Here is a 6,134-nt window from a genome sequence, read left to right on the forward strand (position 1 = left end):
ACTATAATATAAAATAATTAAAGTAAATAGGAGTAATGAGAAGGTAATATAAATAAATTAATATCTTTTTCTATATAAAAAGTAATAAAACTATTTATAATATAACTTAAATAATTATTTATAATTAAAAGTCGAGGTTGGTTATCTAATACTTTCTTGAATTCTAATTTGAAAATCCTTTTTAATTATTTTAATTTATAATTATTTAAGATCTATTTAATTATATTAATAGAGAACTATTAGTTTTAAAATATATCTTTTAGAATCTATATAGAATTTGTATTTTGAGCCTTGAAAATGATTATAGATGATAAAGCTTTTTCAATTATATTAATATATTCAAATGTAGTTATTCATTCTTATTTATTAATTGTAACTTTCTAATTCGATTTCTAAGTAGAATTGATTATAATATATATACTTTAAATACTTTTAATTTCAAATTCGATTTCGTTTGTATTATATATATTATTTAATTTATATTTTCATTTAATAAAATATATATGAAATATATCAAATCAAATTTGAATATTCTTTGATATTGCCTTTTTAATTTGATTAGGTTTTAATTAATATGAGTAGTATATTTTAAGTTCTGAATATTGTTTTTGGAATTTATAGATTTATTTGTAGCTTATAAATGGAATTTCTATTGAGGTAGGAATTCGAAATAATATGATCTGAATATATTGAAGATGAATTTCATTGGTTATTTTCTTTACTAATATAGATATAATAGGGAATTCAATGATAATAAGTTATGAAATTTATTATATAAGAATATTTTCGTTTATAAGTTATATATAATTTTCAAATTAACTTTTCAAATAATTAAAGAATTATAAAAATAATTAATTTATATAAAAAAAAGTATTTTTGTAGGAATTTTGTTACAAAAAAGAATAATGTATAATGAGCTGGAACCTCAACTCTTACATCTTTTTTAATAATAATTATAGTAAATAGAATATTTAAGAAGATAGAATTAACAATATAGTTGGTTTTATATATAAATAGATTAGGAATATCTATAGAATTCATATTATTATTATTATTATTATTGAACTAATATATAAGATTCAAACTTCTATATTTGAATTAAACCTCTAGCTTAAATATATAATACTAGATATTAAAATTGCGTTTTATTAAATACTATATAAAAAGGATCTTTATATTAACTTGAACTATAAAACCTAGATTACAATTATTCCGAATAAAAGCCTTATTACTTCTAAACAATATTATCATTGGATTTTTAAAGAAATATTAATTAGATTTTCAAAGCTTATTAGCATTAGAGTTATTAATCTTATTAATCTATAAATTCTTCTTAATATAATGATAATTGAAGTCTTTATATAAACATTTATTACAATTCTTAAATCGATTATTTAAATAATTAAAAAGCGATATAAAAAGAATATATATTTAGCTCCTTAATAAAACAATGCTTATATTAAAGTCTATAAGGACTATATTAGATTCAAACAGAATAAAGAGAATCCTATTATTAATAAAATCTTTTGAAATATTATATAAAAAGTGAAATATAAGTATTAAAAACATATAATAAATATAATTAAAAATAATAAGAAATTTGTACATGATTATAAATTAATATAAAATAAGTTTTAATTTTAAATCCCTCTTTTTATTTATAAATAGTATTATAATTAATAATATAATAAATAAAATAGAGGCTTTTGATGTTTTTATATTCAATTATTTTTTATAAATAACAACCTTATTAATAACCCTTTTACAAACTAATATAACATAGTGATATTGAAATAATCTTATTCTATATTCCTGAAAAAGATAAAGAAAAACATTATTAATATTTCTAATATATCCCCAAATATGAATAAAATTACTATTCAATTTCTTAAAATATACTAAGAATTAATTGAATATACATTTATAATCTGTATAATAAATATCTTTTCCTTTCTTTTTTTTTTATAGATTTAAAAGTTAATAAAAAGTGTTATACTCTTTCAAGTGAATAAAAAAGATTGGTTCTTTATCTATTTTTAAAGGTTTATTATATTTATTTTTTATATATTTAAAAAGCTTGAATATATTATTATATAATAATCAAAATAAATAGTTTTTACTTAAAGTATGCTCAATTTCTAATATAATAATGCTTTTCTCTATAAAGTGATCATAAATATAGTATTATTTTTATTTATGATATTAAGACAATAATATCATAAAGACTATTAATAATCATGATAATAATAAATATTTAAGAAATCTATAATATCCTTTTTAAATATTAACTTTTTAATAGGATAATCAAGTAAGATTAACCTTTATCTTTATTTAAATTAATAAACTCCTTTCTTTTTAATAAATTAATTAGAATTCATTTTGAAAATTTCATTATACTTAATTACAAAGTAATATATAATATACTATAAGGATTACCCTTTTTGTCAGTCCGTTATATATTATATTTTATCAAATCGTTTATATAGAATTTCTAATTATACTTTAATTTATTTAATAAAAATGTCATTATTGTTATAATGAAAACCAAAAGTACTATAAATTAGAACAAATAAAATAAGATCATTTTTATATTCGAAAAGTTGGAAATAATTCATTTATTCAAGAAGTATAACAACTTTAATTCTAAATATATTATTAATAACAATTTCATTATCAACTTTAATATTATAATAAATAAATATAACTTATAATTAACACTTCAAGAGCTTGAAGTATAATTTGATAAAAAATTAATATTTTATAGATATATTATGAAAAGAATTATAAAGACTCAATACATTATACTTTATATTCAAAATCTGATTGAAATTATTAATCATCTATTAATATCCTTATTATATGAAACTATTATTATTTATATAATTCTCTTTTTTCTTTATAGTATAAAAGTATAATATATAGAAAGGATTAAGGTTCTCAAATTGAATCATATAGGCTAAATTATAATAATTAGTATCAACGTTAAAGAATATATTAAATTTAATTATAAGATATTAATTATAGTAATATGTAGAGTATTATTAGATTAAAGGATGATATAAATAATTATTCTTTTTAGAAATATTAATCTATTCTTTGAAAAAGTTATTCTAAATAAAGCTAAATTAAGATTCACGTTTTATATTAATATTATTAATATTACATATTGTTTAATTAAATATATTCTTTTTTTTTAAATTTTCAGGGGTTATGATATAGGAAACAGATAAATCTTTAAAATCAAGATTAAATAATTTAATAATCTTTTTCTTATAATCCTCCAATTTAAATTTCAACTGTTATATTTCATTTATAAATATTGTATTAATTTTATAATATGAATTAATAAAGAAACTATTATAAGAAAATTCAAAAAATAATAAATATCTTTTTTAAACAATAAGATCACAATCTTTTCAAAATAAATTGAAGTAATATACTAATAAAAACAAATATATTGAATATAATTATGTTATATATTAAGATAAGAAATAGATAGTATATAACTTGAAATTCATTAATTCAATCTTCTACATTTTCGATAATAAAGCTATTAGGATATAATAAAGCCTTTATTATATAATTCAAATATTAATAAATATAAGCTCAAAGTATATCTAGCTATATAGTAATAATATATAAGTAATTTAATGTATTTAGAGTAATATATCGAAGTCCTTTCAATAAATATTCTATATGATTTAGAATACAATATAGATATATAATATTTATATTAGATAGTTATTAGGGTATATAAATATCGAGAGTTATAAAGTAATTAATATATTAATCAACATTAATACTTGACATAGCATACTTAACCCTAAACTTGATTTATATTTAATTATTAATAATATTAAAAGTATATTGAAAATATTTCAGTGTATTATTTGATAGTTTTAATAATTTAAATAAAACCTTGAATACAAAATCAATTCTTTTTTTAAATGGAACCTCTTTTAATATTAATTATATAGATTATTTACTATTGAATTCTATTATAAAGATTTTACTTGATATTATAAGAAATTTAATTATATAAATATTAATCTCAAATACTTCTATAAACAAAACAAGATTTTCTTATATATTATATACTATATTAAATTTTAAAGATTCTTTAAATAATGATTATTCTAATCATTCATTTTATTAATTATAATGATAGAAAGAATAGAGTACCTTTCATAGTTTTTTAGAAAGTCATTTGAATTTATAAAGTTCCTTTCTTTTATCAATTTCTATATTAGTATTTGTTCTAAATAAATATATTATTTTAATGTACTTTCCTTATAAACATCTTCTCATCCTCCTTTTTTCCTTATCTTTATACTTTCTTTTAATTATTTATATTAATAAATTTTGAGTTTAACATGTTTAATGCTTTTTGGCTTTTTAATTTTAATATATTTATTATAAGATTTATATTTCTAATTAGAACTAGTTATTTTTTTGTTTTTCAATCTTTTAATAATATTAAAATAAATCTTTTAATTATTCTTTTTTTTAAAAATAGATATAAGTATTACTTTAAAACAATATATATTCTTCTTGAATAAAGTAGGAAGATTATATTTGAACAATTTTTTTAAAGCTTATTATAAATTAGAAATGCTTTTTATAATCATTTAATTATTAGTTTTAAAAACCCTTAATTTGATAAATTTTTATACTCTTTAGAAGGTTATAGAACATAAATCTTAAACCTGTATTTATTAGATGTAAATCAATATCATTACTATTACTACTATTACCTTTTAATGATATAATTTGTTGAAATTGATTAAGAATTATAAGTTTTTTAGATATATAAACCTGAGGTTTTATAGTTAAAAGGAATGATTTAGGGTTTCAAATCTATTATTCAATAATATTATTATAAGGGTGATTATTAAATTAAATAAGAAAATTTGAAAAAGTATAAGGGATTATTTCTATATATTTAAAATTGAAGAACCAAAGATACTTCAATTTCGAAATATCATGTCGATCTGATTTTCCATATAATATCATTCTTTTATACTATAAAAAATTGAATTCTATAAAATGAGGATACAAACCTTACAATAATGATCTATTATTAGAGAATCTGATGAGGTTTCGAAATAATATAGATATAATAGTAATTGATTATGAAATGGTTTTAAATTAAATTTTGAAATAGCTTTAAAGCTTACTAAAAGAGGAGAACTCTACTACAAATATTAATACAATAATAAAAATAGTAATCATAATCATTAATATTCAATAAGTTATTAATTTATTTAATATTATCAAGTATAATCTTATATACAGGGATTTAAAGCGTTTTTGAATAGAAAATTTCTTTTCTAATTATAAAATAACTCATAATATTTGAAGGTTTCAAGGAGTCAAATATAATTCCAAGAGATTGATAAAGCTATACTTTAAAAAGAAGTATTCATAAATACAATCAAAATGAAATATATATATATAGAAAAAGAATATTTATTATATTTTTAATTATTATTTAATAAAATTGAGAAAGAATAAAATCTTTATTAAAAAAAAAGTGAGTAGAAAAGATAGAATTATCTCTAGAAAAGCTAAACATTAGTATAAAATCAAATAATTATAAAGAATTCAAATATTATTAATGATTGTTATATTAAAAACAAGGGATAATCAAAATCTTTCAATATTAAAAAAATAAAAAGATTAATATTCAAACTGTTTTCCAGATCGATCTAATAATTTGTAATATAATATTAAATACTTAGGAATTTTTAGATAATTATAAAAGTATTATAAGCTTATATTTCAATACTTGAATTTTATATAATATTATATAAAGTCTTTATATTTTAAATATATAATGAGAGTATAATATAATATTATTCAAATAAATTCAAATTAAGAAAAAAAGTTTTATTATATAAGTCAAATTTCAATTATTGTTGGAGGGCTTTTTTTCCAATAATACTATTATTTGTAAGGATTCTAATAATGTATATATAATAAATAATAAATAATATTAATGAAAATAATAATTTTGAATAAGTTCAAATTAAATAATATATAATTAAATGTTTCAATAGAATTTTATTATTATTATTTAATATATTTATTTAATATTGTCATATCATTTTTTCTAAATTATATTATTTGTACTA

Source organism: Botrytis porri, assembly GCF_014898465.1.
Source record: "Botrytis porri strain MUCL 3234 chromosome Unknown BPOR_014, whole genome shotgun sequence".
Classification (NCBI taxonomy): Eukaryota; Fungi; Ascomycota; class Leotiomycetes; order Helotiales; family Sclerotiniaceae; genus Botrytis; species Botrytis porri.